The sequence below is a fragment of the Microtus pennsylvanicus genome, chromosome 15 (assembly GCF_037038515.1).
Source record: "Microtus pennsylvanicus isolate mMicPen1 chromosome 15, mMicPen1.hap1, whole genome shotgun sequence".
NCBI lineage: Eukaryota > Metazoa > Chordata > Mammalia > Rodentia > Cricetidae > Microtus > Microtus pennsylvanicus.
In genome coordinates this window covers 39,408,809-39,421,194 of record NC_134593.1, presented here as the reverse complement: position 1 = coordinate 39,421,194, position 12,386 = coordinate 39,408,809, and the positions used below count along the sequence as shown (strand labels likewise).

The following is a 12,386-nucleotide window of genomic DNA, read 5'->3' as shown; positions in this document are numbered from 1 at the left end:
CCATTATTCTTGTCTAGGTTAGCCATGTGGCTCAGTACCTTATTCTGCTTCTCCTGTGGCTGGGCCAGAACTGCAGAGAAATGGGCTTCCTTCTTCACAAAATTCTCCTGTTCTCCCTGACCTGCCTCTACTTCCTGTCTGGTTGTCCCACCTACACTTCCTGCTTGGCTACTGGCCATGATGGAATACAGACCATTGTCCCACAGCATTACATTTTCACTTAAAATGCCATATCTCATCATGTTGATTTGACTTTCAAGCCCTATATCTTGATTATCATCAATATCAATCCCAATACTCAGGGATACATCAACATTTTCTCACATGTTCGTCATTTCTTAACCTCCTTTCTCAGAAATTGTTCTCCTTTTTTTTTTCAATCCGTCATTGGTGCATAATACGCACAGATCTGTCTTTCCACCTTGCTTAGTTCAGTACAGTGGATCCTACGTGTTAGCTTTACACAGAATGGCCATATCTTACAAGTGGCAAAAGGTGGCTGTGATAAGCCCTCAGAGACAACCAGGAGCCCACGATGTGTTCAGGCGGACCCTTTCATACAGTAACAAGTAGTGACAAAAGACTGTTCCCCATCAGAGTCTTCAGCACATTGTGTACTGATGAACGGCAGCTCACATGTGTGCGTGAAACACAAGCTTAGCAGTAGGAATGGCAACAGCTGGGGCATTCTAACAAATTTGTCCACCTAAGACACAGAGAAAAAAAAACACAATTTTTGAGCAAGAGCATCAGTTTCCTCTTCTTGGTTGTATGTTTTGCTTTTCTTAAGCTTCTTTAATGGTGGAATCAGCTCATTGGCTGACCTCTGTCTTCTCCATCCTGACAATTTCATCTGAAAGGCTAGACAGATTTTCACAAAGATCCATAATGTAAAGCCGAGTTGAAAAGGCAAAGAGTCAAGGGTCCATGAGAAATTTTGAGTAGGACAGTCAAGTAACGGGGACACTGACGCTACAATTAAATAGCCTTGAGGAACTGTCCATAGCCGATGTGAAGAGCAGGCTAAGAGAGCTGTCCTTCAGAGAGTGGCAGCTGCCGTGCACAGGGCTTTGTTCTGGATGACTTTCTACTTCTCAGAGCTCTTTGTACATGTGTTTTGTGCGTCCTTACGAATTCATGATCTAATGTCCTTGACTCTCATTGTATCTAGAAAGTTAAAGAAAGTCCTTCTAACCAGAGATGAGGCACCCATAGTATGACAAAAATATCTGAAATAATTAATCATGATAAAGTAAATCGTTTGCTCATCAATTATCTGCCATACATGGAACAAAGTGTTTTTTTTAGAAAAAGGTGTGAATGATCAAAGAATCTTAAATTTCTCTTCTGATAAATAATCTTACTATATAATCAAGATAGAAAGTAAGTGTTATATTTTTTTTCTAGACAATAAGTTAAAAGTTGAAAGGGAAAAGTCTTAATTCTTCATCACCTATTAATTTCTTAAAATCCTTTCCAATGTACCTCCAAATAAATTCCAATTCACTCTTTCACAGTGCTCATATCTTCTGTCTCCACTGCCATTTCTGGCCTGGATTGGTACAGTCTGCCCTCGTCATTTATTGCCACCACCCCAATTTCCCACAATGTCTAGCATTATCATTAAAAGCCACAATGCTATCATATTGTCTTAACCTTTCCCCATCTGGTCTCTTTCTTAGTCTACAGTTCAATTTAGTGCCTTGCCAGAGCAAAATGACTTTTCCTCCCTGTCTTCTCTTTACACTTCAAATCACTTTTCCCCTAGTAGTTTCCAGCATTCCTAGAATCACACAATGTATGTTCTTCCATTCATGTAGTTCTACTTAAAATCATCTTCCTGGAAGACCAATCATGAGCTGCAAACTCATTCTAAGTGGCTCTCCATTACTGACTTTTTCTAGTCATTGCATCTATGTCTGACATGATCTATTTCATTTGGTTATTATCACCTCCATTTTCTAGGGTATAACTCTACAGAAGAAGGGAGTTTGGTTTGTTTACTTGGTATCACTATTATTATTAGTACCTATGACTGCTCACAGTTTGCCGTTATAGTCTATGGCTTTTAGATAAGTGAATGAATTAAAAGGACTTACAAAATGGAGATACTAAAGAGATGTAAATAAAAGGACAAATACCATAAGCTTATAGTACATTTTATTTTAGAACAAATGTATTGGCAATACTTTATAAACCATGCACATATTATACAAATATTGCATTAGTTATTTTTGATACTCTGTTCTATGTAGTCATACAGAATAAAGGTATAGTATTTTTCCAAACATTGATTTATATTTATTTATGAATTGTTAGAAAAGATGTAAAATTTGATTATATTATCAAAAGAAAGGGCTGGTTGAGCTTGGCTTCCTTTGTATAATTAAATTAATTTTATTTTATATCCTAAACACAGTTTTCCATACCTCCTCTTCTTCATACCTTCCCCCACCTCCTCTTTGCCTCCATGGGAAGCCTGCCCCTTTCTGAGTTTGACTTTTTAAAATAAGAACTGACACTGGCCATAATAACATCAGTCCTTTATGAAGACGAAGAAAACATGATGTAATCCTTACTAATTGTCGCTTAGGACTGCTGTCTTGAGGATTAAGTTTTCAGTACATAAACTTTGAGAAACATTTACAAACTACAGTAGACATCTTACTTGATTTTGTATAGCTCTTACAACATACTCTATTCTCAAGTGTGGACATTAAGTATAGAACTGCCGGATCTGGTAAGCAGCCTTATGGCATGAAATACTCTTCTTTATGAAGCTGAATAGACCTTAGTATCATTTAATGTCTTTGGGACTGCACGATTGCACTTCTGTAGACCTTAGATTCTCCCTAAGAAACCATATTGACTGATAAGAGTATTGGGATGCTCAATAAAATAGCATCTGTAGAGGTGGCACAAGGTTCAGCATTCTGTTCTCTTCATCTCCATTTCGAACTCAGTTCTGACCCTAGTCAAGGGGTCCTGTTGATTAATTCATCATGTTTGGGCTTTAGCTTTACAAGTCTAATAATAGTACAATCATCAATGTGAGCTTCAAAAGATTTGTAAGAACAAAGTCAGTTTCCTGTTTACATCAGACTGTTTACTTCAGTGTTTCTGAGAATTCTGTCTTTAGCTACTTCATCAGAAGCAAATGGTTGTTACTTTGGCGACATCCTTAAATGAACATGTGCAAGGGCTTTAGCAAATAATTAAAGACTTTTTTTTCTAAAATGTTTTGAATATGATGTAGAAATATGTGTTTGAAAAGTAAATTTGGGAAACTCTTACCATCCTGAAGGGCCAGCCCACTCCCGTAGACCCCAGTCCTTCCCCCTGGCCAGACAAATAACATTAATTTCATTTCTAGAATATTAGAGGCTAACTTTCTTTGATTCTTCTCATATTTTGTCAGGAAAGAAAAAAAGGCATAGCTAAGGAAACATGCAGTTGAAGTTGCAGTTTGGTTTTAATGGAGAACTATGTATTCACGAATTATCACTCATGCAAACAGGGAAGGTCATCCATTCCACGGACTCCTGCATATCTGCAGCAACGTATCACAGAGGAAAGAGGGATTTCTGCATTCTGAGAAATTTGCTGTCAGAAACACTACAGGAAACTCTTTTCCATTTTTATTCTCCTGCATCCTTCTGAAAGGAAAAAATGACATACAGGAGATGCTTTTTCCTTTTGTTGTATCCTGAGAATAGAAAAGAACAAACAATAAACTGCAAAACTGCTACTTCAATCAAAATCTGGAAATGATACCAGCAATTGCTTGTATTCTTGACTATTAATAATCACAGAAAATGGCATGCAGGTTTATGAGTATGTACATGTGTGCAAATATAAACTATAAATAAAATTTTATTTGTGCTAAAAATATTACATTTTGCTTTTGATTAAAAGAGTACCAGGACATTGGGACAGGAACTCTGAGGCTCAACCATAGCCTCACAATATTTTTATTTTGTTCTGTAATCTATTTTATAGTAGAAATAGTCAGATCAATTGAAAGAAGACTCTATAATGCAAGGTATTTGAATACTTTATGGAATACTTTATTTGAATACTATATGGAAGTAGTGATTTGAATAAAGGGGTCATCATAGGCTCACATAGTTGAAGGCTCAGTCATCAGGGAGTTCCACTACTTGAGAAGGATTAAAAGGTGTGGCCTTGTTGGAGGAAGTGTACCATGGGGCTGTGTTTTGAGATTTCAAAAGCCTAAGCCAGGCCCAGGGTTTCTCTCTCTTCCTGCTGCCTGTGAATCTAGATATAGAACGCTCAGATAATTCGTAAACACCATGCTTGCCTTCATGTTGCCATGTTTGTTGCCATGCTACCAACCAAGATGTTAATAGACTAAACCTCTGAACCTATAACCAAGCCCAATTTAAATGCTTTCTTTCACAAGAGTTGCTGTGGTCACATTGTCTCTCCACAGCAATAGAACATTGACTAAAACATACACCCATATCACAAATAAAATCTAATAATCAAGATTTTGATTTATTTTGGGAATCTCTAAAGATATATTTAGTATTCTACAGAAACATTTAATTTCTACTTTCTATATTTAAATGATGAATTTTTCAAATATACCTTAATTTAAAATTTCATATAAAATGAGCCCTGATGATAATCTATAAGACACTTTGTAAATGTTTCAAAATCTCTCCACACTTCTACCTTATTTCATATGTGAATACTTCTTATTGTTAATCATATTTTAAGATATTACTTTTTATGTGCATGTGTACTTGTATGCATACATGTGAGCATGCCACATGCATGCCTTAAGCCTTCCAAGGCCAGGAGTTGGTGACAGATCTCTCAAAACTGGAGATGCCTAGGACTGTGGGCTTCCTCGTAGTTGTGTGGGAAATGAACTGAGTCCTTTACATTAAACTTTACGCAACCCTTTATAGAAACCATCTCTCCAGCCTCACAACCATTTTTATGGTCTTTCAAAAATAAAATCCGTGGTAAATATTGAGATAAGAATCTAAATGAATTTCCCAGCAACATATTAATTGTTTCCATCATCTCACATTTTAAACCCAAAGATCAAGACAAAGAAAACTATTGTTTCAACAGTGTTCCCTCCTGAAGTAGAAACAATGCTTGCAATTGTAGCAACCAAAACAAGAACAGTGTCTACAGGAAGGGCCCCACCAGCTTTTATCCTTACATAACGTATGGAAGGCATGGCATAGCCATCAAGTTGACCAGCCTTTAAGGGGGAGATGGTTGTATGTTTGCTTCCGAGAGTCAGAGAATTCTGGGTTCACATTCAAATGTTCTTTGGTGAGCTTAAGTAATTCAGTGTAGCTACCTAGGCATCAGTCTCTGCACTTACGAAACTGTAACAATACCAATATTCTTGTTGGGTATGTTTGGTAAGTATTTAAGTTACTTGTTAATTAATTCATGCTAATAATCAGGGAGATATAAATCAAAAACACCATGAGGTGATATATATATTGTACCTATTAGAATGGTTATTAGAAAAAAAGATCAGTATCATCTAGATGGGGAAGAAAAGAGAAGTTTTGTTCACCAGTCAGTGGGGATTTAAATTAATACAGCCCATTGGGACAGGGTACAGAGGTTTCTTTTAAAAAATTAGAAGCTACAATATGATACAGCAATCCCACCTCTGAGTATATATTCAAAGGAGACACAATCAATTTCTAAACAGATGTTTGCTTTCTCATGTTCATTACAATAGACAATATATAAAAATCATCCTAAATAAATACTGACAGATTTATAAGTGTGGAGTGATACATATAAATTATATAGTACTATGTGTCCTTAAATAGTGAAACCCTCTTATTTGCAAATATGGAAAAATGTGAAGCATTTCGTGTTTATGAGTATGTCAGGCAAAGAAGAGCAAATACAGTGTGATCTTCCTTGCTTGCAGAATCTAAAAAAAGTTGTACTCATAGTAGCTGAGAGTATAATGTTGGTTGCCAGAGAACGATTGGAGAGTGAGACATCAGAAAACATGGCCAAAGGGAAAAAAAAAAAAACAAAAAAAAAACAAAAAAAAAAAACTTTACAGAGAATAAAAATGCTCTTTGGATTTATTATAAATCACTGTGCAAGTAATTAATAGTATTAAAGTACATTCTTGAAAATATCTAAATAAATAAACCTTAAACATGCTTGGTTTGAAGATAAATCTAGGAGCCAATTAAAATGTTAGTTTAGGTATTTATAATGATCACATACTTAACAAAAATAACCTGATATAAAATAATATATAATATCAGCATGTTTGCCTTAATAAAGCAACAAAATATAAAAAATAGCATATGTGCACTTTTTTGACCTGATGTTCTCATAATACCTCTATGTGTGGTAGGGTTTATTAATTATAGCTTCATCATCATTGACTCCTCTGTTGATACTGTGATTTTAACCACTATCTATTCAACAAATATTTGGTATTGATTATGCCATAAGCATTGTCTCAAGAGAAAGGCACACATCAGCACAGCTCTGCACAATGGGATTTTATAATTATTCTATATTTACTAGTGCATTAAACATGATTTTTGTTGTATCACATTTTGTATTTATATTGCTTAGTATCATTTTCCAATGATCACAGATATACGTAAAAGTTTGACCGATAAGTAATTGCCAAAATAATGGATCAGTATCATAAGAATCTCATTTCTTTTCTATACTGAAGAACAAACCTGATACAACTATTATTCATAAACTCTCTAGTTTGCCAAGAATTGAAAGGTACTCAAGCAAGTTAGTGTTTGTATACAATTTGTTTTCCCTGTCCATTTTCCATTACTTTATCTAGAGTTTATTCTCCCCATTCCCTGTCACCTACTCAACTTGCAATGATGTAAGACAATTATTACCAAAAATAAGGTTGGGATACAAACAAGAAAACAATATAGCAGAACCTTGTTAATCCAAGGCAACTTCATTCAAAATAACATTCAAATTGAATCAACAGTTATTCCCCAGTCAAATAGATATGGTTTCTCATTAAAATTGTTCATTTAATACAAAGCATGCATTATGAATTATTTAAGGGAGAAATTAGGTCCCAAGAGTACCTTGCATTATTAAAAAGGTACGAATAATTCCAGGAGATGGCACAAAATAGCTGTACATCAGCCACAAGAGAGACTGCATCTGTGAGCCACAGGGGGCTGCAGGGTTGAAACATGAGATAATCATTTATTCACCTCTTCTCTTTAATACAAACATACAGGACCATCTTTACAAGTCTGTAACATTATCCAGAGAAAGAACTTCACTGATAATTGGAGCCTTCAGAATCTGGTACAGAATTATTTGATTTTAATAATTAACAAAAATCAATTTAAGAAGTTCGATCTTAACTATGATCTAATAAATCAGCGGTAGACTTTGTGGGTCTTGAATTTTTAAAAGCTGAAAGTTTCCCATTGTGATGGCTACGGTTTCAGCCTACAACATTCAGAGTCTTGCTGTCACGACAAGGTTTTGAGATTATTCGAGTGAGAGAAGTTGAAGTAGCGGTGTTGCATTTTCTGGAGACAGGAGCCCTCGCTGTGGCCTCTGAAAGAGAGCTACAGCAACTGGATGCTCATAGGATTCAGATACTTGCTTCCAAACGATACACTGAGAGTGCCTAAGAATCTGAGCATTGTATCTTAGAGTTATAAAGGGACAAATCAGGATTATTCAGAAATATTCTCTGTCTCATTTCTGTCGAACAGTAAATCAGTAGGGCTCTTGAGAAATACAAGGAGTATCTCACTTTTAAAAATATCCAGCAAGTGAAGAACTGACAGTAGAGTAAGTAGGGCGAGAGTCACTGCTTGCTACCGGGCATAGTACTACCGTGACATCCCCCTCTGCTACGGCCTGTGGAACAGTGGAGAACACTTATTCCCCCACTCTAGCCTGAGCAGTGTCAATATGACAATTCATTTGGGAGATTTGTAAATCATTAGAAAAGGTTTGCAGTATCTTATCCCCTAAGGACCATGATGTGCTATGTCACCATGGTGATTTGTAGCCTCCTTCTAAATTTTCTTGGAATAGATAAACCATGGGCAGCTTAACATCTTATACTCTTTAAATTAACCAGCATAACTATCTCTACATGATCCATTTACAACACAGAGAGGGGTAGATTTGAAGGTTAAATCAAAACCGCATGCTAGCAGAATCCGTTGCATGGTAATAATTCATATTGTGAAAACTACAATTTTGAGGAGAGCCAATTCAGTTCATGCAGGAGGCATGATAACACCAACTTTGGAAATGTAATTTGTTAGCAGCCATACTTAAGACAAATATTATTTAAACTATATCGTGTGTAATTTCTTAACTTCAGCAGGAAACAAAGATATTCAAGAAGGTCCCCTATTCTAAAAGTGAATACAGAAGTCTATGACTTTCCTATTCTTCCATCTTGAGTCCATCTTACCAAAGTCAAAAACAAGCAAAACATACCAGTATCCCCAAAGGCTTTCTGCCTCCGTTATAGACATCACTTGGAGCAGAATTAATGCAATAGCTCTTAAACCTAAGTGTATTTCAGACAGCAAGCTGTCTGTGGTCCTCAATTCTGCGGGTATATTTCAGAAGTCGAAGGAAGCAGAGTTGGTATTTAGCCCTTGGTAATACATTGGTGCTTTTCCCTGTAGAAAAGTAATTGAGAAACAAGTGTTCATCTCTCCTATGGGAGGAAAGTCACTTATCCCTCCCTCCCATCCTCTTTCCTAATCTCCTACTCGCCTTCCATGTGCTTGGATTTCTTCAGAATCCCATCTTCAGGTGTTCTTGCACTCCAGACTGCATTTGTCCCCTGTAGTTGTTGACAATCCTGCATCCCATGACAGATAGATGTCTATCTCCGGAACAAAACTTCAGATTGTGTAAGCTCTGTTACCTGCTATGAATGAACCGCACGCTTCTACAGTATAGGGCAGGCCTGTTATTCATGAGGTACTTATTGAGTAAATGATGGGTGCTAAGCCTGCGTTTCAGTTATGCATGATGGTGTGATAGGCTTGCCCTTATGGTTCTAGGTTCGAAGCAAAACTCTGGGTGCAGAAACTCTGAGATTACCTAGCATAACGTAAGGCAATAGGGTCACTGGTTAGAAATTGTCGATGATTGTAAAATGTTGGAAATTGTTTGTAGTTGGGTGTCCACAAAATGAAATTAATACAAATTTGCTGGTGATGGCTAACAGGACATACATTCAAATTAGTCTATATCAGGCTTTTTTTCCACTTGTCCTAGCATCCTTTGGAATTCTTAGAAGATTGGACAGATGCTGCACCTTCTCTCAGTATGATAGGTAAGGGCACAGTGGGACCATACACTTGACAATATCAGCCTCCATTGACTTTTCATGTTTACACGTGACTAATTTCTCTTATACAGATCGGATCCAACTGCAGAGAGGATGGATACTTATCCCTCACAGTTCTCACACTGCCGGTTCCAAATCCTTTGTCTGCATCTGTTTCTCTGTGTTGTTAGACTTGTGTCTCCCACTTATCTTTGGAAGTTTTGGCTCTTCACACCATCTGCAACTTCGCATCCACTGCTTCCACCTCACCACTATTCCTAACTGAGCACAAACCTTTACCACTCCAATCCTCTGCCTCAAACCACTTCAGCCTTGTCTGATCAGACCCAGCATACGACAGTCAAAAGTTTTCTAGGACCTTAATTAATCTGTGAAATACCTTCAGCTCAGTTCGCTTTATATTAAAAAAAGAAAGAGAGAACAGACTCAGTTTGAGATGAGATTCAATTTATATGCTATGGAAACAGTAGCAGAAGAAATATATTCTGCTGGTTCCCACGATCACAGTCGTGACCATCATTGTGTTCGCTTTCTTAGTTCTGGGTCAAGAAACCATAGTAGGGGAGGGAAAGGAAGTTGGTTTGCTTTGATTTTTTTGTTTGCTTGCTTCTTTTGTTTTTAAGTTAAAAGAAATTCAGCTCTATGTGTTTGCATAAGAAGAGCCCTCCCAAAGCTCAGAACTTTGCCATGTGAACTCAGAATGCAGAGCCACCCATGTCCAGGATGAAAATCATTGCCTAACAATACCCCAGATTATGGGTCCGACAGGTGGGACAAGGCGATGACAGCCGTGTTAGTGGCCCCTTATCGCTGTGTGCTTGCAGGGTTATGCACAAACATAATTAAGGGGCTGTGATCCTGGTCTCAAGGTTAATTAAGCCCAGGAAAACGACGCCTTCAGGTGTCTTCTATCATAACAGCACTTGCCAGGAGAATCATGGTCTTAAATTGACAGCAACGACACAGCCAGACAGGACGATCACAGTGAGAAGAGGTGAAAACAAAGACAGACACAGGTTGCTGCACTGCCAGCCAGATGGACAAAGGCCACATCCGTCCTCCCTCTATTAGACACAGCACTGTAGCAGAAAACTCACCCCTGATGTCTCACTGGTGGATGTGAGGTCATCTCCTGGCCACACCCTCAGCCTTGCTTCTTCCATTCGAACACAGACAGCAAACATAAAGGCTGATGGGCCCATGCCCCAGACTGCACTCAGCAGGCAAGCAAATGCTCGAGATTGCCCACTTCGTTTAGTGAGCTCACAAGCCTGCTTTGGTGACACTAAAGCCTCAAGTATTCACTGCTAATTGTCTTTCAGGCATCTCCTTCCTTCTTGGAGGCTCAATTCCTCTCCTTTAAAATCCCATTTTGGTTCTGTATCATTTCTTGATTCCTGTTCTCAGGCTACGTCCCCAGTGAGTTTCTTTGTATCTTGAAAACTCGTAAGACCTAGAAGAGATTGATTCAGACAGAGAGTCTTCTGCCCTCAACATCAAAGCTTGGTGTTCTCACCAGGGAGATTTATGTACCTTATAGACCTGGGCCTGTGCAAACTGCTAAGATACACTGCGGTGATAATAAAAGAAATTCCTTTTCTAGGGTGACTGGAACCCCATCAGACAGTGCAGACACTACTTGGGCTGTGCAGAACACTGAATGCAGTGTGCAAGACTCCCTTACCAAATCCCCTCTGCTATCAATTTGTAAACAACACAGTTCTGCCTGCATTTGTGAGCAGGCAATGCCAGCGCCACACTGTGCCCTTCTCTGTCTCCAGCCAAGTGCACCTGCTGCCCAGGGCTCTGGCTGCTCCTGCAACTACTGCTGTTATTATGCCCTGCTGTAGCCTGCCCTGCCGCCTGTAGGACTGGAGACACATCCACGGTGAGGGGAGGCATGTTTATTAGTTTTAATTGGTGAACATTGGCTAGACCGTGACATTTGGGGGGCTGCTGTGTACCATTCACCCTGCATCGGGTTGCTGGCTGTGGCGGCAGATGTAGGTGGATCAGTTTAGAATAGATCATACTGATTATTGTCTTCTCAGGAAAATGCATTGCTGCATACCTCCCTGTTCGGGTCGATAGGAACCCCCTTTCCATTCTTCTCATCCTTCATAAGCCCTATTCTCTCCCAAGAGGAGAGTTATATTTATTTTGGAATACAAAGGCCTCGTTAACAATACACTCCCAGATTTCCTCCACAACACAGTAACACATATTCTACAAATGTGAGTGTCTGTTTGATACAAGCACTTTTCTGACTTTACCGTTCCAGTTCCCCAAGTTGCAGGAGGTCCTAGCTCCCAAACCACGTCGTGGAGATGCAGTTAGCAAATCCCTTTAACAATTTTTGTTTTCCAACCAGATTCTTCTCCCGTTTTAACTCAGAATAATTATCCTCTCACTGTTCCAAATCCTCAAAAACCGCACGAATTTTCAATCCAGCCAATTTAGTTTTGTGTGCCGTTTCTCCCTCCCTTTGCTTCTGTTGCCACAATAACCCCTCTGCAGCAGGCAGGGGAACATCCCAGGAGCAAAGCTGGGTGGAGCGCCCAGGCTCTTTCCAAGAAGCAGTGTACGCGTGGGCTGCCAATTGTCTCTCTTTTATGCACTAGTCCTGTCCCCTGGTTCAAAATCACACACAAATGTAACCTGGGGCAGGGGGAACGTCAAATGAAACAGTCTTCATTTCAGGATTCTTTGCTCTCAACCCATTAACAAAGCAGTGGCTTCACCGGACCTTTTAAAGTTAAGAGCTTGGCTCAAAGTTGTTGCATTGTGCTTTATTAATGGCGTTGTATGTCACATATAGCATCTGCTCCTTCATACATTTATATCCGATTCAGCGACTGGAGGAAGACACTGAGACAGTACTCAAGCAACCAATGTGCACAAACAGGAACTGCAAAGCTCGTCTGCCACCTAGCGGTCAAACAAGAGAGGCCATCGCTGGGGAATGTACATATGTCTACAGGGCCTGGAATAGCAACTTGTTAAACTTTGGCTACAGTCTAAAAACAAA

General features: G+C 38.7%; 1 long non-coding RNA gene across 1 annotated transcript in view; it reads right to left on the bottom strand.

The window, feature by feature from the left end:
* LOC142836205 (uncharacterized) overlaps positions 1-10,482 on the bottom strand; it is a 111,005-nt gene extending 100,523 nt beyond the window's left edge. The window contains exon 1 of the long non-coding RNA XR_012908007.1: positions 10,456-10,482. This is a non-coding gene — a long non-coding RNA (uncharacterized LOC142836205). The remainder of the gene's footprint in view (positions 1-10,455) is intronic.
* Between the last annotated feature and the right edge of the window lie 1,904 nt (positions 10,483-12,386).